Source organism: Artemia sp. Qi Xiang Cuo, chromosome 13 (assembly GCF_049724085.1).
Source record: "Artemia sp. Qi Xiang Cuo chromosome 13, ASM4972408v1, whole genome shotgun sequence".
Classification (NCBI taxonomy): Eukaryota; Metazoa; Arthropoda; class Branchiopoda; order Anostraca; family Artemiidae; genus Artemia; species Artemia sp. Qi Xiang Cuo.
Window position 1 is genome coordinate 25756308 of NC_142806.1, and position 20928 is coordinate 25777235.

At 35.6% G+C, this 20928-nt stretch overlaps 1 protein-coding gene across 1 annotated transcript in view; it reads right to left on the minus strand.

Moving 5' to 3' along the window:
- LOC148945119 (sialin-like) overlaps positions 1-12200 on the minus strand; it is a 149223-nt gene extending 137023 nt beyond the window's left edge. The window contains exon 1 of the mRNA XM_089099528.1: positions 12079-12200. The gene's annotated coding sequence lies outside the window, so the exon portion shown is untranslated. The remainder of the gene's footprint in view (positions 1-12078) is intronic.
- Positions 12201-20928: the final 8728 nt, after the last annotated feature.

Consider the following 20928-nt stretch of genomic DNA (forward strand, 5'->3'; position numbering starts at 1 on the left):
TTAATTCAATTCAAACCTTTCTCACAGAGATCAAAAAATTTAAAGTTCTATTCTAATATTTTCTCGAAAGAAAAAAACTTCAAGCCCGGTTCTGAATTTTCTCAATGAGAATGAAATAAGTTATTGATCATTTATATTTTGCCAAAATAAATATAAAATCTTCCACTTCAGTTCAGATTTTTCTCAAAGAGATGAAGAAATACAAAATACTGTTCCAAATTTTTCATATAAGTTAAAGTTCTCTTCAGAATTTTACCAAAGAACACAATTCAATTCTAATTTCACCAGAGAAAACAAAATCTTCCACTTCAGTTCTTTATTTCACAAAGACATAAAGAAATTTAAAAGTTCAATTCTAAATTTTTCGGTGAGAGATAGAAAAATTAATACCATACTTGTGAATATTTTCAAAGAAGATAAATACCATACATGTGAATATTTTCCCGGAAGATAAAAGTTCTAGTTCAATTTAAAAGTTTCATAATGAAGTGAGGAAAAGTTCAAGTTCTCTTCTGAATTTTCTAAAAGAAGGGAAAAAATTAAGCTAAATTTTCAATTTTACCAATGAAAATGAAAAGCTCCCACTTCAGTTCTTAATTTCTCAAAGACATAAAACAATCAAAGTTCTGTTCTAATTTTTCAAAGAAAATAAAAGGTTCCATTTCAGTTCAGGTTTTTTCTCAAAGAGATGAAAAATTTAAAGTTCTATTCTAATTTTAAATTAAATTTTAGCTCCTTTGTCTTATGGATTTACCCCTCAAATTTCTAAATTAGAAAATGAGGGACTCTTTCTATTATTAAAGACAATCGTTCAAACTCGTTCATCTAACCTCCAAAACAATAGGTTAGGTTAGGTATAAATAAATATTAATAAATAAATAGAAACATTTCTACATGTTTAAGTTAGGTTAGGTTAACTTGTCATGAGCGCTCATGATAAGTTAACCTAACCTTTCCAGCAGTATGGTTAGGTTAGGTTAGGCTAGATTAAGTTAGGTTAGATTAGGTTAGGTTAGCCCACGTACGCGTCACTTAGGTTAGCTTAGGTTAGGTGAGAGACAGGCAAAACGTTAGGTATATGATTAGGTTAGGTTAGGTTAGATTAAGTTAGGTTAGGTTAAGTTAGGTTAGGCTAGGTTAGCCTACGTACGCGCGCGTACGTAGGCTAACCTAACCTAACCTAACTTAACCTAACCTAACTTAATCTAACCTAACCTAACCTAATCATATACCTAACGTTTTGCCTGTCTCTCACCTAACCTAAGCTAACCTAAGTGACGCGTACGTGGGACTAACCTAACCTAATCTAACCTAACTTAATCTAGCCTAACATAACCTAACCATACTCGCCGGGAAAGGTTAGGTTAACTTATCATGAGCGCTCATGAAAAGTTAAACTAACCTAGATTAAAAATGTAGAAATTTTTCTATTTATTTATTAATATTTATTTATACCTAACCTAACCTATTGTTTTGGAGGTTAGATGAACGAGTTTGAACGATTGTCTTTAATAATAGAAAGAGTCCCTCATTTTCTAATTTAGAAATTTGAGGGGTAAATCCATAAGACAAAGGAGCTAAAATTTAATTTAAAATTAGAATAGAACTTTAAATTTTTCATCTCTTTGAGAAAAAACCTGAACTGAAATGGAACCTTTTTATTTTCTTTGAAAAATTAGAAGAGAACTTTGATTTTTTTATGTCTTTGAGAAATTAAGAACTGAAGTGGGAGCTTTTCATTTTCATTGGTAAAATTCAGAATTGAGCTAACTTTTTTCACTTCTTTAAGAAAATTCAGAAGAAGAACTTGAACTTTTCTTCACTTCATTATGAAAATTTTAAATTGAACTAGAACTTTTTTATCTTCCAGGAAAATATTCAAATGTATGGTATTTATCTTCTTTGAAAATATTCACAAGTATGGTATTAATTTTTCTATCTCTCACCGAAAAATTTAGAGTTGAACTTTAGATTTCTTTATGTCTTTGTGAAATAAAGAACTGAAGTGGAAGATTTTGTTTTCTCTGGTGAAATTAGAGTTGAATTGTGTTCTTTGGTAAAATTCTGAAGAGAACTTGAACTTTTTTAACTTCTATGAAAATTTGGAACAGTATTTTGTATTTCTTCATCTCTTTGAGAAAAATCTGAACTGAAGTGGAAAATTTTTATATTTATTCTGGGAAAATAGAAATGATCAAAAACTTATTTCATTTTCATTGAGAAAATTCAGAATTGAAGTTGAACTTTTCTTCTCCCGAGAAAATATTTAGAACAGAACTTTAAGTTTTTTCATCTCTTTGAGAAAGGTCGGAATTGAATTTAAGAAAATTTAGAATTAAAGTGAAACTTTTTATCTTCATGGAAAATAATCACAATCATAGGATATTTTTTCCTATCTTCTACGGAAAAATTAGAAGTGAACTTAAAATTTTTTATGTCTTGGTGAACTTAAAACTGACGCGGAAGCTTTTTATTTTCTCTGGTGAAATTAGAATTGAATTGTGTTCTTTGGTAAAATTCAGAAGAGAACTTGGACTTTTTTAACTTGTATGAAAAATTTGGAACAGTATTTTAAATTTTTTCATCTGTGAGAAAAATCTGAACTGAAGTGGAAAATTTTTATATTGTTTTGGGAAATAGAATTGATCAATAACTTATTTCATTTTCATTGAGAAAATTTAGAATCGAATTTGAACTTTTCTTCTCCCGGTAAAATATTTGGAACAGAACTTTAAATTTTTTCATCTCTTTGAGAAAAATCTGAACTGAAGTAGAAATTTTTATATTATTTTGTGCGAATAGAAATGATCAATAACTTATTTCTTTTTCATTGAGAAAATTCAGAAGAGAACTTGAACTTTCCTTGACTTCGTTGAGAAAATTTTAAATTGAACTAGAAATTTTTATTTTCCGGGAAAATATTCACAAGTATGGTATTGCTTTTTCTATCTTCCACTGAACAATTTCGAATTGAACTTTAAATTTCTTTGTGTCATTGTGAAATAAAGAACTTAAGTGGAAGATTTTTATTTTCTCTGGTGAAATTAGAATTGAATTGTGTTCTTTAGTAAAATTCAGAATCGAGTTGAACTTTTCTTCTTCCGGGAAAATATTTGGAACAGAACTTTAAATTTGACTCTTTGAGAAAGGACGGAATTGAATTTAAGAAAATTTAGAATTAAAGTGAAACTTTTTATCTCCATGGAAAATAATCACAATCATAGCATAACTTTTCTTATCTTCTACATACAAATTTAGAAGTGAACTTTAAATTTCTTTATGTCTTTGTGAAATAAAGAACTTAAGTGGAATATTTTTGTTTTCTCTGGTGAAATTAGAATTGAATTGTGTTCTTTGGTAAAATTCAGAAGATATCTTGAACTTTTCTATCTTCTATGAAACATTGAGCCTGGTAGTAGTATCTTTATCTCTAAAAATTATTTTTCTTTCATCTCTGACCTTTTTAATAGATATTCTTAGCGTTTGACGTTCTAGCATACCCTAAAATAATGAACAATTAACAAAATAATGCATAAAATATTTTAATGAAATAATGAGATGTAAAATATTAATATAAAAATATGTTAAATACATTATTACGCATTATTAGTACACTTGCGCTTCACTTTCCGTCAATTCATCTTTATATTCATTGATGATATTGTCTGCTAATGTCCTTTTTATTCTGCCTGCGATTTCACTGTCTATTCTCACACTGTGTTTACACAGGTAGCAATTCTGGCAGGTAGACATGATATAATTTATTACACTAGTGCAGCAGTAGGCCTGTTTTTTTTTCTTTGATTTAATTTGAATAGTAATACCAGAACAATGGGAATAGGATCTATCAATAGGTATTATGCTACCAGAACTGTAAGAAAGGAGTTTCCACCGATCATCGATAATTATTTTTAAGTTGGCATTCTCCTTTAGCACTATCATCTCTGGTGCTCTCACTCTCGCAATATCCACCTTGAGCAATTTTGAATGATTTCGATAGTCCAAAGAAATCTAACTTCTCGCTGTCATGACAACGCATGCATACATTTCCTATAGTGTTACCGCTTGCACTCGTTTCATAGTTCAGGTATTTCTCCTTGTCAGCATTCAATACGACAATGATTTTATCATGTGCACATTCGTTCGTCGAATAATTCATCCTCACTTTTTTAAAGATATGAATTGTGTGTTTATCCTTCCACTGCGTAAAAAATACTGATTTAATGCATGCAATAAACTAGGTAGTGTCGATAAACTGCCATAGAGTACCAGTGGGAAAGCCAAGTCGTGTCCATGAACAAGCACAGAGTATGATTGGTAGAGCCGTAAGCATATTTCATGTCATTTCAGGATTTAGGAAAATTAGAATTAAAGTGAAACTTTTCATCTTCATGGAAAATAATTACAAATCATAGTGTAACTTTTCCTATCTTCCTCCGAACAATTTAGAATTGAACTTTAAATTTCTTTATGTCTTTGTGAAATAAAGAATTGACGTGGAAGATTTTTGTTTTCTCTGGTGAAATTAGAATTGAATTGTGTTCTTTGGTAAAATTCTGAAGAGAACTTGAACTTTTTTAACTTCTATGAAAAATTTGGAACAGTATTTTAAATTTTTTCATCTCTTTGAGAAAAATCTGAACTGAAGTGGAAAATTTTATGTTATTTTTGGGAAAATAGAAATGATCAATAGCTCATTTAATTTTCATTGAGAAATTTCCGAATCGAAGTTGAACTTTTTGTCTTCGAGGAAAATGTTTTGAACATAAATTTAAATTTGACTCTTTGAGAAAGGTCGGAAGTGAATTGAAGATAATTTATAATAAAAGTGAAACTTTTATCTTCATGGAAAATAATCATAATCATAGCATAACTTTTCCTATCTTCTACAGAAAAATTTAGAAGTGAACTTTAAATTTTTTATGTCTTGGTGAACTTAAAACTGAAGTGGAAGCTTTTTATTTTCTCTGGTGAAATTAGAAGTGAATTGTGTTATTTGGTAAAATTCAGAAGAGAACTTGAACTTGTTTAACTTCTATGAAAAATTTGGAACAGTATTTTAAATTGTTTCATCTGTTTGAGAAAAATCTGAACTGATGCGGAAAATTTTTATATTTATTTCGCTACAATAGACATGATCAATAAATTATTTAATTTTAATTTATAAAATTCCGAATTGAAGTTGAACTTTTCTTCTCCGGGGAAATATTTAGAACAGAACTTTAAATTTGACTCTTTGAGAAAGGTTGGAATTGAATTGAAGAAAATTTAGAATTAAAGTGAAACTTTTTATCTTAATGGAAAATAATCACAATCATAGGATAACTTTTCCTATCTTCTACGGAAAAATTTAGAAGTGAACTTAAAATTTTTTATGTCTTGGTGAACTTAAAACTGACGTGGAAGCTTTTTATTTTCTCTGGAGAAATTACAATTGATCAGTAAATTATTTCATTTTCATTGATAAAATTCAGAAGAGAACTTGAACTTTTCTATCTTCTATGAAAAATTTGGAACAGTATTTTAAATTTTTTCATCTGTTTGAGAAAAATCTGAACTGAAGTGGAAAATTTTTAGATTATTTTGGGAAAATAGAAATGATCAATAGCTTATTTCATTTCCATTGAGAAAATTTCAGAATCGAAGTTGAACTTTTCGTCTTCCGGGAAAATATTTGGAACAGAACTTTAAATTTGACTCTTTGAGAAAGGTCGGAATTGAATTTAAGAAAATTTAGAATTAAAGTGGAACTTTTTATCTCCATGGAAAATAAACACAATCATAGCATAACTTTTCCTATCTTCTACAGAAAAATTTATAAGTGAACTTTAAATTTTTTATGTCTGGGTGAACTTAAAACTGAAGTGGAAGCATTTTATTTTCTCTTGTGAAATTAGAAGTGAATTGTGTTCTTAGGTAAAATTCAGAAGAGATCTTGAACTTTTCTATCTTCTATGAAACATTGAGCCTGCTAGTAGTATCTTTATCTCTAAAAATTCTTTTTCTTTCATCTCTGACCTTTTCAATAGATATTCTGAACGTTTGACGTTCAAGCATACCCAAAAATAATCAACACATAACAAAATAATGCATAAAATATTTTTAATGAAATAATGAGATGTAGAATATCAATATAAAAATACGTTAAATACATTATTACACATTATTAGTACACTTGCGCTTCACTTTCCGTCAATTCATCTTTATATTCATTGATGATATTGTCTGCTAATGTCGTTTTTATTCTGCCTATGATTTCACTGTCTACTGTCATATTATTTTTATATAGATGGCACTTTTGGCATATTGACAAGATATGATTAATGACATTATTGCAGGAGTATGCTTGTCTTCTTCTTCTTGTTCTCTTTAAAATGCTAATACCGGACAGATGATGATAGGATTTATCAACAGGTAATGTGTTACCAGAAACCATAGCAAGGAGTTGTCCCCGAGCATCGACAATTATTTTTAAGTTTGCATTCTCTTTGAGCACTAATTTCTCTGGTAATGATACTCTTGCATATCCACCGTTTACACGATTGAAATTCTTGGGTACTCCAAAGAAATCTAACTTCTCGCTGTCATGACAACGCATGCATACATTTCCAATAGTGTTACCGCTTGCACTCGTTTCATAGCTCAGGTATTTCTCCTTGTCAGTATTCAATACGACAATGATTTTTTCATGTGCACATACGTTCGTCGAATAATTCATCCTCACTTTTTTACAGATATGAATTGTGTGTTTATCCTCCCACTGCGTAAAAAATACTGATTTAATGCATGCAATAAACTAGGTAGTGTCGATAACCTGCCATAGAGTACCAGTGGGAAAGCCGCGTCGTGTCCATGAACAAGCACAGAGTATGATTGGTAGAGCCGTAAGCATATTTCATGTCATTTTAAGATACGTAAAAAAGTTAAAAAAATACCATGTTAAAAAATTCAAGAAAGTATTTACGAATTGGGGAGGGGACTCTTTGCGGTTGGAAAATGGGTTTAGGAATGACATTATGAATGGAACTTGTTCAGAAAAGATATAATAAAGCCATAAAAAAGTATTAAAAAAATGGAGAGGGGGCTCTTTGGGGGGCCCAGGGAGGGGGTGGGGGGGCCCCTGGGGGAACCGGTTGGCCCGTGGGGGGCCCGGGGGCCCTTTGAGGACCAGGGGAGGACCTTGGGGGGTCTGCGGAGGGAGTTTGGTAGAGAACATTTCGAAATTTTTACTTTTTAGTTTACTTTTTTGAGGCGCATCCCCTGAGGCACATCCTGTAGCACTTTCCTGCGACGCACCTCTGTGGCACATGCCCCGCGGTACTTTCCTGACCCGCGGCACACCCCTGCGGCACATCCTGCGGCACTTTCCTGGCCCACGGCGCATCCCGGCGGCGCTTCTCGGGCCCGGGGGACCTTGGGGGACGGGGGGAGGGCCTTGAGGGCACCGGGAGGGCCTTTGGGGGTCTGGGGGGCACTTGAGGACCGATTGGTCCTTTGGGAGCCCGGTGGACCTTTGGGGGCCGGGGGGGGCCTTTGGGGGTCCGGGGGGCCAGTTGGGCGCCTGGGGGACATTTGGGGACCGGTGGAGGGCCTTTGGGACCCGGTTGGTCTTTGGGGAACTCGATGGGCCTTTGGGGGGTCCGGGGTGGGCCTTTGGGGGTCTGGGGTGGGCCTTGGGGGGCACCGGTGGCCCTTTGGGAGCTTGGGAGACCTTTGAGGACCGGTGGCTGCCTTCGGGGTTGGGCTAGGGGGATCGGAACCCTTTGGGTTGGGGTAGAGGACCTCGCAACACTGTTCAAATGAAACTTGTGTATTATAACGACCACAGAGTTTCACCCTCAAATCCTCTTCCAAAATCTCTTCAAAAATCTTTCGCCGAAATAATTCCATAACCTGTCTAAAACAGTTTCGTCAAAATTATCCCTAAACGTAATTCAGCGTGTTCCTTTTGTTTCTGGCATCTCTGCGCTAATGCATTTCAAATTAATAAGAAACCTGATTCCCGCGCTAAAACAATTCATCACTAAGATGTTTCATGGAGAATTGTTTCCATGGCGTTTGGTTATTAATATCCTTTGGAGTTCGACCAAAAGAGTTGTTTCCGAAGAAAAGACATTAATGACTTGGATCTATTCCTGGAGCAGTACCTGTCAGACATTACTAAACTTTGCCCGGAAACAATTTGATTAATGACTGACAGCAAAGTGAGAAAAATAATGTTTTTCCATTCTCACTGACAAAAAAACATGAAACATACATAAATTGCTGTTGACATCCATTAAAGTGAGAAAGTTCCTGTTTTTTCATTCTCACTGACAAAAACCATAAAACACACAAAATTCCTGGTTTTTCAAGTGACAAAATTCCTTTTTTTTCATTCTCAGTGACAAAAACCATAAACCACGTGGTTCTATGCCCATATATGGTGTTAAAAAAAGTTATAGATGGCAGCAGGGTGTTCTCGTGGGGCTGGTACCCCCCCTTCTACTGGAGCTCTTTACTTTTCTTTGAAAAACTGATTCCGGGGAAAAAGTTTTTTAAATTAATATCAATAGATATTAAGTTTAGTGTTACCCATCAAAAGCCACGAGTGAGACAATTTGCATGATATTCGAAAAAGGGTGGAAACACACCCAAAATTCAAGAAATCTTAATGAAAATTACACCGTCAGATTCAGCGTACGAACCCTACTACAGAGATTTGGAGCTGCCATCTGCAAAATGCGGAATTTTGTATCTTTTGTCAGACTAAAGTTCATCAATGGGTGTTTATTTCTTTTCTTTTTCTCAGGGGTGATCGTACAGAACCAATGGTCCCAAAATATCGGGAGAAGGCTCATTCGAACGGAAATTATCGAACGGCGTTCTAGTGCCCTTTTTGAGTGGCCGAATAGATTGGAAGGCTAATAGCCCCCCTCTCACGCCCTTTTCCCACCCAAATTCTTTCAATAAAAATTTTGAGAGAGCCACTTTGTTCAGCATAATTGAAAGATCCAATAACTAGTTCTTTGGGGATAACATGACCCCCCACAGCCCCTTGGGAAAGGGCTGTAAGTTATGAAATGTGCACATTTTTTCGGTATAGTATTTATTATTGGGAAGCATATAGACATTTTTCGGGGGGGGGGGGTTCATGGGAAGGGAAGTTTTCGATGTGAACTTTCCAGAATAATTTGCCAGAATTCCTATGAATTCTACGGGTGAAATTTACAGCAGGGTTGGAATTAACTGGAGGATCTTTTCATGGGGAGGGGGGAGAGATATTCCTCGGAAGAAATTCTTCATGGGAGAATTTTTTACCGGAGCATTTTTCTACTTGGGTGGGGATTATTTCCGGGAAGAAATTCAAAGGAAGGGGGATTTCCAGCCTGATTTTGAAAAAAAAAATCAGCAATTAAAGTCTTTTTAAATTAAAGTATGCTAAGGAGAATTTTTCAGCCGAAATCGACCACAAGAAATCTTCGGGGAAATTCTTTCACATTATTTAAGAACGACTCCTGATATACATGGTCCGTTTAATTAGAATAGAAGCTCTTTTTAAAGCACTAAAAAACTTTTGCGTGAGGAGTGATTTTTATTTAATCAACAAATAAAGCCAAGAATTATGAATGAAAAACCCGTGAATGACCCTTAATTCTAGTTTCACACCTGCACTAGAGAAGTGGAAATTCCGTTCCACTTTCGTTTCACTATTCCGTTTATAACTGTTGCTTACTTTGAAAAAAAGAAAGAAATTCCCTTAATTGTAGTTTAAGTCTATTTCTCTTTGAGAATAGGTTTTGAATACACAATCCAAATGGTTCAAGTAGGATTTTAGGCTTTTTCATTAAGATCCCCTGACTTTTAAAGCTCGTAGCTTTTGATGGGTAACATTAAACTTGATAAATTTTATATATTTATAATCAGCATAAAAACGAACTCTTTTTTATTTATTAATTGTTATCAAAGCTCCTTTTTTACAGTTTCAGTTAGTATTGGGCCGAGTCGCTCCTTACTTGCATTTCGTCACCACGAACTTTTTGATTATGATTTCTTTTCTTATTATTAAGGATAATTTTCCAGATTCTTTAAAAACTTTAAAATGAGAATTTAGTAAGCCAGCAAGGACATCAGCCTCAAAACACTTTCCTTTAACCTTATTTGTGATATAGGTGTAGGCCTATTCTTCAAATTTTAGCATTTATAACACGGAATTTATATAGGCTAATACACGGTCATAACAGTGAACCAAGGCCATATCCATGGGGTATGAGGTTTGATCCCCCCCTCCCCGAAATGTTTGTCTGACTCGTAAAACGTAACAAAATGGGTAACTTGTTTAGAATCTGGGCAACAAGCGAGAAGTGAAATTTGGTTAATGCTAATGAAATAAAACAAAGTATGATACAAATATAATAGTTCAGAAACAAATTTGCTATATATTTGCACACTAGGAGGGGGAGGGGGTAAAGCATAGCATATATTAAATCCGTAACCTAACCTAACCTAGGTATTTTTTTTGCCCCTTTAACCTCAAAAACTAAAGTTTAAATCTGTCACGGAGTGAGCAATACCTCACTAGGCAACAAAAACCTGTTTTTCATATAGTATTTTTGAGATTTCGATGCGGTCTTTCTTGCGTGTTGTCCGGATTCTAAACAAGTACCCAAAAATAGAATTAAAGAATTGTTTATGCGTTTTTTTAGTTTTTTTTGTATTCCCCCTCTCCCCCCGAAAAAATTTTTGTGCAAAACACCCCCAGAAAAAAATCCTGGATACGCCTTGCACTGAAAACATGTATTACGGCGACCCCACTCAAGTTCCTGATCTGAGTAGAACCGGTTTCTCTGGTCATTGATAAAATTCATTTAGTTTGCGATGTGTGATAAAAAGTGACAAAATAGATAGAAAATATATAATTTGGGCTATATATTTACATATTAGGTGGGTGGGGGTAAAGGATTTGGACAGTGTGAAGTTAGAAAACAATTCGGTAAATTTTTTGCAGTTCATATTATTGACTTACGAATAAAGTAAACATACCATTCGATGCCTTTTTTACTCTCTTTCTAAATATAATAATCATTTTTATCGAAAATGAATGTTACCCCTATATCTACCAATTCAGGGTGTATATTTGCACATTAGGGGAGGGGGGGAGTTTAAACCTACCTCCCACTTACATCAGAAATAAGATTTACCCCCACCCCCCTAATGTGCAAATATATACATTGAATTGGTATATATAGGCTAGGGGTGGGGGTAATATTCATTTCCGACAAAAATGATTATCATATTTGGAAAGAGCATAAAAAAAGGCATCGAGTGGTATGCTTACTTTATTCGTTAGTCAATAATATGAACTGCGAAAAATTTACCAACAATTCTTACTACCATACATAATATGCAGAATAACTGTACATAACACATTAGGTATGCAGACCCGCTATACTTTACCCCCTTTCCCCTAATGTGCAAATATATAGCCTATCCCAAATTTGTTTCTAAAGTATTATACCTTATTTTGTTCTTACTTTGGTATATTTTATTAGGATTGAGTGTCAGAGAAACATATTAGGCTAGAAGAACATTAAGTAGGGCGCATATCATAAAAGTACCGGAGGATGTACAGAGAGGGGCTTTGATAAATTGGGATGGACGAGGAGCATAAGTAGCCATGGGCACTTATAAGCTGAATTCCAGGGAGGGGGCAAATTTGGTCAAATTGGCACTTTTAATACTATATAATGGAAATATCAGAACAAAATATAAAAATAAGGCAGTATCATTCAGCCAGGAGGGGGCTGGCGTCCCTCTGCCTCCCCCCTTCTTATGGGTGCCCGTGTGCGTAGCTGTGCCATTATTTCAGCAACAATTTAAGCCATGTCTCTGCTTTTTTCCCCTAAATTTAATAAATAGATTTACAATAGGCTAAATAATACTTTTCACTGTACTACCATATCCATCTGCCTGTAAGAAAATTGCAACCCTACCTCTTGATTGGACAAAAATATGGAAGGTTATTCTAAATTAGCCTACTTTTGAAGCATTGTTATGGATAATGGGAATCATTCAAAAATAATACACACGAATACTCACGCCCTTTCTGCTGATCCGCCATGACAGTAAAGCGAGTATCTTCAAGAATTAAAATATAACTTTCTGATGAAATCCAACTTATACTGATTTGTTTCCACAGACAACGGTCTACTTGTTTAAGCTGATTGCGAGTGACTGTTTGACATGCTCGGGAAATAGAATTTTGTTAGAGGTGACCGGAGGTGACTCTTTTGCTCTCTCTCTCTCTCTTTCTCTGGCGGTGAAGCAGGAAACTAAAAATTGCGAGAGTAGTCAAGCATGACTTGACTATTTTTATTTTAAATGAAAAGTTACGGTACAAACAAGCAAGACGGTATCCAGGAGGGGTGATAGTGACTACTGGGTTTTAAACCCCTCCCTGAAAGTTTTGTCCAATTCATAAAAACGTAGAAAAAATGCATTAAAAAGTGCTGGTGTGTTTTTAAGGGTTTCTAACACCCCCCCCCCCCGAAAAAATCCTTGACATGCCTTTAAAAACAAAGTTTTCATGATAAGTCATTATTAGCCTTAATGAGGGGGAAGGGGTTGCCACCAACAAAGGCTCTAAGAAACGCACATATCTACCCTTTATAAGGTAACAATCCAGTGGCGAGGGGACAGGGAAGGGAATTGCCCCCTAGATTTGATTAATACCTTTTTTCGGATAGTTCAATTGAAAAAAATTCCTTTTGGGGTTTTTTTTGGAATAGTTGAAATAATGAAAAATCCCCCTACCCTAGATTATAAAAATAAATTCCCCCTTTTATTTTTTTGTGAATTGAAGCCGTCAATAACATTTTCCTGAAAGAATTTTGTGCTGATCACTCAGTTTCTCAATCAGAATTGTCAAGGGAAACTTAATCGCTATTTTCAATTCTGCTTTATCAGATATATTTCTGATAAAGCAGAAATTGACAAAAGTGGAAATAGGAAAATTAAGTGCAGGGTAAGGTGTCAGTCTCTCTCTAAAAAAAAAAAATCATATACACCCGGTTGTGCGTGTCAAGAGTGGCGGAACTGCACCTGACCTTCTGGGGACTAAGCCAAGCATGGGGTAACTATGCCAAGCGTGGTGGAACTTATATCACACGTGTCACTCCGAGATGTATTCCAGGCAGCGAGAAGTCAGTGCCCCCTCGATTTAGGGTAAAGGTCAGGGAGGTAAAGAGCAGAATAAACAAAATCAATTTTTCGGGCTCATCACAAAAATGGCCTATTTCGGAGAGTTTTTGCTTCTAATCTGTTCATTTGGGGTTCCTCAGCCAAGGAGCGAACAGATGTGAGTTGCAAGTTGCAAGCCTATTCCAGAATAAAAACTGACCCATTTCGAATAAACAAATTGTATTTCTTCATTTTTTTTCTACTGTGTACTTTTTGTCGAAAGAGTTTTAGGTACAAATTTAAAGCCAAATGCGCATGGTACAAATGCTTTTTCGGCTCTTTTAGGGTCCCGTATTTAGGCAAAATATTAGTTTTCTTTTTTTTGTGTGTATTGAGGAGTCCTTGGACCAAAGACTTGCAGATGTAAGTTTCGACCACCCAAAAAATGTTCCAATGTTTGGGGAAGCTTGGCAAACAACGTAATTTGTTGATTGGTTGGGAGTGTTGGGACCCACTTGGCCCAATAGATTTTATCTGCTCCGAAAAAGATTGGTAATTTTTCAGAGTAGCCATCCTTTCTTTCTTTTTTTGGGATTCCCTTGGCTCAAGAACTTAAGGATATATAAGTTTTAAAACGATCAGAACATATTCCGTTTGTCCTATTCCAGGCCTCAAGTTGGGAGGACCTATGCTTCCCAACTAAACTTCTGTTTTACAATGTGACTGTAGGCTTCAAGTTGGCCAGAGACAAAAACAGTCCTTTGGTCTGTTTTAAAGCATCTTAACACCCCTGCTCTATTCCCAACCCAAAACTCTGGTTCCAATGACCCAGAGAATTATTTATAATGTTTGAAACTAAAAAATATACCAAGATCAAACATACGCACCTACTCCCACTGTAAAACATAACTCGAACTCTGGGTGATTGGCATAATTCAGGACTATTGCTCCTTGGACTACAAGGTTCATATAGACCATAGAGAGGGGGATCCCAATCAACGTTGGGCCCTGTCCCACCAAGGCATTTCTAAAATCATGATGCCCCGTCACAGGGGCGGATCCAGGATTTTTTAGGGGGGGGGGACGCAAAATAGGCTGTTCCGATAAAAAAAAATTTAGGGGGGGGCGTAAAATATGTTGATCCGATAAACTTACGTTAGGAGCAAGTTTAATTAACGCAAACTTGGGTTAAATAAGTAAACTATACTACTTTAGACTACGCTAGGGGGTCCCTACACCCCCCTGGACCCACCACTGCCCCGTCTCATGATTTTGAATTGTTTATTCAAAACTTTACGTGTATTCGCCTGAATTGAGCTTAAAGGTCATTTTTTTTCTGGTCGTCCTCTAGGCATACTTTAGATGAAAATATTATCTGTCTAGAACACCTTTTATGCAATACCTGACGTTATTGCAATACTATCATTATCTTTTATGCTTTTTAAGTACTTGGGGCGGAGGAGTGTTTCGAGGGATTGATTCCTGGGGTATACTGCTCTGCATCGGGTATGCAGGGGTATAAGGCTGAAAGTCAATTGGAACACGAGCTAGGGGAGGAGGGGGTCACGAATGCTTTTCGCGTCTTCCTGAAATAGGTTAGATTTTAAACCTACCATCCGCCACTGATGATATATAAGCAAAATTAAACGACTTGTCAATATAAGATAAAACAGAACGAAGGTCAACATGATCAAAAATACATTTATCAGAAACACGGATACCTAAAATAAAATTACGACAAATATGTAAAAACTTGCAGTACCACCTAAACTTGCAGAAATCACGATTAAAATGATTACATATGACATTTTTCGTCTGCTTGCTTTTACATTTTCTTTGCTTTTATCCTTCTCTTTCATAGTTTTTTCAAAAATGATAATTATATCGTCGTCTGATAAAGATTTATCAATAACCTTTTTATTCCCTACGGCATTTGCGTCATTATCACCTGATATTTTTTGTAATGAACCGCAAATCACTACACCATTCACGAAATCAGGAGCTTGATTCGCCTACAAGTAGATATTTGTAAGCTCTATTGAGATATTTTGCAATTATTGCTGGAGTTACTGAACTTTGATAGTTGATCCCCTAGTGTAATAATAATTGCTTCGTTGTTTTTTAAGTCCATTTGTAATTAGATGATTTTTGATTCTAGGGTTACTTGATTGTTTTGTAGCATTAAAAGTCAATGGGTCAATGTAGTATCAAAAGTCCAAGCCACGTTCATGGAGTCAGTGGTGGATCCAGGGTGGCGAGGGGGCACGCCCCCCCCTAGCGTTGTCTAAAATAGTGTACTTTATTTAATTAACTCAAGTTTGCGTTAATTAAACTTGCTTCTAACGCAAGTTTATCGGATCAGCCTATTTTGCGCCCCCTAAAATTATTTTTATCGGATCAACCTATTTTGTGCCCCCCCTAAAATTGTTTTTATCGGATCAACCTATTTTGCCCCCCCCCCTAAAAAAAAATCCTGGATCCGCCCCTGCATGGAGTGTATCATTACGCTTTTTTTTTTGTCATTAGAAAATAGGTCAACTTGTTTTTTCACATCTTCCATGGCTGCTTCATGGTTTAAATTCTTTTCTAACTGTGTATTGTATTTACCTCGGAGATCAGCAATCTGTTTGATATATTTATTACAGTCAACACAAGGGGGGCTTGGGAAGCTTTTTTTTAGATGATTTAGGAGTTGCTGATTTTGGGACAGACTTGGGTGTATAGCGTGATTTAGAGCTAGGAGGTAGGGAAAGTGGTGTTACAGGTAATTCAGCATTATTATTCAGAGAACAGGGGGACTGGAAGTTTACATATACCCATCACCACATTGCTTTCTATCCTCAATAGAAAGTTCTGCATGCTTTGGATGAAACCACTGTTGCCACTGAATGAACTGCACCGTTCCACTAGCAGCACCAAGTCTACACTCTGGACATATGAATTTCATAAGTCTTGACATAATAGCGAAAGAAATAATCCAGACTATCAAGCTCGGAACTGGTAAAAGACTGAATGGGGATTGTGATACCTTCCAAACAGGTTCAAAATTTACCCATTATAGATTTTTACCAGTTAAATACTAGAATAGTAGTAGTCTTGGCTTTAGTTACAGTAGTATCAGTAGAAATAATAATACTAGTAGCAGTAGTAGTAGTATGAGTAGAAGCAGTAGCATTAGGATACAAATATTTCTTTTTAGTTAGTTCATCCCCTACAAGAACCCCTGTTAGTTTCAACTTCACCCACTAAACTGTTCCTAAGATATTGCTGTTACGCCCTTTTGACAACCTGCATGCACATGGCGTGTTGTGATTAAGTTCTCCCCCCCCCACAAAAAAAACAGATTCCTTGAAAATTTCACCTTCATCCCCGTTAGGCCTAGTTCGGTTTTCTTTCTTTATGAAAGAAAAGAAACCAGTTCCTAGTTGCTCGGTTTTCTTTCTTTATGTTAGGCCTAGTTGTAATAGTAATCACAGTAGTAGTATTGGTACTACTAGTAGTTGTACTAATTGTAATAGCACTAGTCCTAGTAGCACCAATGAAAGTAACGTAATATATTTTGGTCCGTTGAACATCCCTTTTATCAAGTCCTGGAAGTTTCAACTTAATACAATTAGACATTGCTATGACACTGCTGATATGTCCTTATGTTAACTTGTTTGCTCATGTAGTTGTTGAAATTTTCGTCTCGTTGCTCTTAGCTTTACAAGTACTTGCAATAGAAGTAGTAGTTGAAGTAGTAATAGTAGTAGCAGTAGTAGTAGCAGTAAATGTAGCAGTGGTAGTAGTATTAGTAGTAGCGTGCACATATTGCCTTTTGGTCAGATGATCTTCCCCTTTAAGTATTTTCTGAAATTTCCAACTTAACACCTAAATCAATTCTTAAGATATGCTCTTTTGGCAATGTTCATGTGCATAGCGTCTTTCGATTTAGTTCAAATTTTCCCTCAATATTGTAAACGGAGTAGTGTGATGGTAGTAGTGGTAGCATGCAAAAATTGCCTTTATGACAATCTTTATGCACATAACGTGTTTTAATTTAGTTCAAAACTCTACTCAACACTCTTCAAAAGGCTCATCTGAATGCCCTTTGTCTTTTTGGAAAGTAGAATTCAAAATACATACCTTTCTCAATAACACATACTTTATGTAAACAATGAATGAATACACAGAGGACTGAGGGGAGGTTGACATTCCCAAAGACATAATTACTTTGGATCTCTCAACAATGCTGAACAAAATAGTTCTCTTAAAATTTTGATCGGATGTGTTTTGGGGAATGATAGGTTTGGGGGGGGGGCTGATTGCCCTCCATTCACTTTTGGCTCTTAAAAAGGGCACTAGAACTTCCGATTTCCAGTTAAATAAGCCCCGCCCAATCAGAAATTTATACCACTATCCGTTCCAAAAATCCTTATATCCCCCGGGACGTCACTTATAACCCTTGCCAACCTGAGCACTTGGGGGCTATGCCCACCTTGAAGACACTGTTACATGCTTTTTGGACTATTGTGAACGAAATGGCTATCTCACAATTTCGATTGGCTTTGTTTGGGGAAAAGAGGATGTCAGGGAGGCGGGGGGGGGGAGAGTTTTCCTCCATCACTTTGATTCTTAAAAGAGAACTACAAGTATACATTTCCAATCAAATGATCTTCCTCTTAAGTTCACACAACCACTTCCTTCCATAAAAACTTTATAAGCCTCTGAAGCATGGCTAACAACCCTTGCCCCCAGACTCTGGGGGGCTGTGTCAGCCCCAAATGCCTTGTAATATGATCTTTGGAATTTTTTGGAACAAATGGATATCTCAAAATTATAATCAGCTGCATTTCGGGGAAATACGACGTGTGTGTGGAGGGGTAGGGGTCACTTTCCTCCAATAATTTTGACTCTTAAAAAGGGAACTAGAACTTCTGAGTAACAAGCCAATGAGCCCCTATCTGAAGTTTGTACGACCACCCTTTAAATAAAAACCTTATATGTCTCCTGGGCATAACTTATAACCCTTGCTTTGAGGGACATGGAGGGGTGCGTCATCCTAAAAGATATAATTTCCGGACTTTTCAACTACGTTGAAAAAGATTACTATCTTAAAATTCTGTTGGTGGGTTTGGGAAAATAATGGGCGTGGGGAGGCGGCTTGCCCTCCAATCACTTTCAACTATTGAAAAAGACAGAACCCCTTCCAATTTCCGATCGAATGAGCTCCTTTCATTGTTTCTACGACAACTCGTTCTATACGAGGGACCCTGGTATAAGCAAACCGAAAATATAAGTAAATAATGCACTGTACCACATCGCTCTTTACCAAGGCAGAGCTATTGCACTGCCTAGGATAATGGAGAAACGGTAACATCTTCTTTAAGTTATTCTTCTTCTCTACTTGATTTTTGATCTCGGACCTGCTTTGGAACCTGTCTCTGAAGTTGAAATGGGTAGAATCGTCAATGGTTTGCAGGGCTCTTCAACTTCTGGCCCAGATCATATTCCTACTAAGGTTTTCAGATTCCTTCTTCCTGTCATCGTTCCCGCCCTCACGAGAATTGTCAATCTTTCTTTTATAAACGAAGTCTTCCCCACAGTATTAAAGCATGCTTGTGTTATTGTCTTAATAGATTAAACGGGTAATCATTGTATTTCTGCAATTTTTTCTCGAAAGTGCCCCTATAATTTTTTTTCTGAAAATTGGCGCACTACCACTTTTCAATATAAACAACGATTTAGATGGGTCCCGACTTTGGGAGAATTTGTTTGCCCCTCTTACGCCTTTAATATTTTTCATAAATCGTCTTTCGACTGAAATTAGAGACTCATGCAGATTGAAAGCCATAAGCATAAGCAGGAGGAGTTTCAAAACACAATTTGTTTGTTGGCAAATCAGTTGATTCTGAACTTTGAAAGAAAGACATTCCCGTTTGATAACTGTGAAGTGGATCTCGGATCCGGGGCGGATCCAGGATTTCTTAGGGGGGGGGGCAAAATAGGTTGATCCGATAAACTTTCTTTAGGAACAACGCAATCTTGCGTTAATTAAGTAAATTACACTAACTTAGACTACATTAGGGGGCGCCCCCCTCACCCCTCCCCTGGATCTGCCACTGTCTCGGATTCTGAATTGTTTCGCAGTAAATGCTACGAATAGCGGTAGAAAAATTACAGTAGTAATTTGTATACCATGGGACCGAATATACACAGATATAATCATTATTCGTTTAAAAATGTTGTTCGTAATAAGATAATTGTTCATTTTCCGGTGTAATTTAAAAACGCTACTTTTTAAAGGTGGATTACGAACAGATCCTGCAAATTATCGTCCCGTATCTCTCTTATCAGTGCTTAGTTAATTTTTGTTTTGACTTACGTTTTTTTCTTGATTCTAATATTTTTTTTTGGCGTGATTTTTAGACTGTTCTTAGGGCAAAGCCCTCAACTGAGCATGCCTGTGCCTAGTAAAGAGCAAACTACGGCGCAGAGTAACCAAAAGTTCAAAAATGCGTTTTTAAAACAACTGTCTATTGAGAACAAAATGCCATTTATTGTTGATTCAGGAATGGTAATTGTTATTTTGATTAACCTTAATAGTAAAATGTTAGTTTGAAGATAAATTCATAGAAATTTCTTTAAGGGTCCAAACCCACTCAAAAATGGTATATAATCCCAAAAAAAGTGTACCAACAGCATTTTCATTATCGAAAACTCTATATAGGACGCTTATACCTCCGTCTCTGAGCTTACATAGGTAGCACTAATATATCTTCTTCTTTTCTTCGCTGCTAGCAGAGCACTGGAATGTGTTTTATTTTATTATTTTAGTGACTTCATTGATAATTGAATTTTTGTTTACAATTCGTCAAACATGCTAAGGATAATATACCCTATGGACTCTTTATGGGACAAATACCAGATTTTTCAGGCGAAGTTTAAGAGAGATTAGAAGTTAAACCTATGATACTCTATTTTAGCAAAACTCACGTTGACTTTTTTTTTAGCCTTTTTGTTAAAATTGCAAAAAGGTCTTCCTATAAGGTTTATTGTTAATATTTTTAAAACTTGAAAAACTTGCAAAAATTAATTTTAAAAAAGTTGTTCAGATGAAAGTAAAGAACGAAGTTGAAATTTAAAATGATCAAAATTACTTCTTTGTGGATAATGCAGCATATTTTCAAAAAAAAATTATTTAAAACAAACCGGTTCGTGTTACTTCCCAATATTTATAGAATTCTGGAAAACTAGCACTTTACTGAAAATTAAATAAGTAAAATCGTGAGGTCAAAATTAGAATTCCACTGATTTAACTTTTCAGGTTACTGATAAATCAGAATCTAGCAAAGATTTTGAGACTCAAATCTCTGTCTAGCTGGTTTTCAAGATAGTGAAAACCTATCACCTGGATTTTGAATTCTTAAATCTAGATACTTGATAGATTTCATAATAGATTTATATAGATATTCGTAGATATATCGATGGATGTTTATAAATCTACATATTTCTAGATATTTGATAAAATTTCATAAATCTTTTTATTTCATGAATCTAGAGATTTCATAAGTTCTATCAGATGCAACACTGGTTCAAACTCAATCAGTCTAAATATTATCTAGATGCTATTCTCCCCTTAGACTCATATAGTTTCATTTTTGTGGCAAATATTCAAGTTAGTTGAACCAATTCTGTCATCGGTTGAACCAACCAGTGCACACAAATTAGCACCTAAAGTAATATTTTCAGGGGTTCAAAAGTTGTTGGTAGATTGTAGGTAGTTGCAGG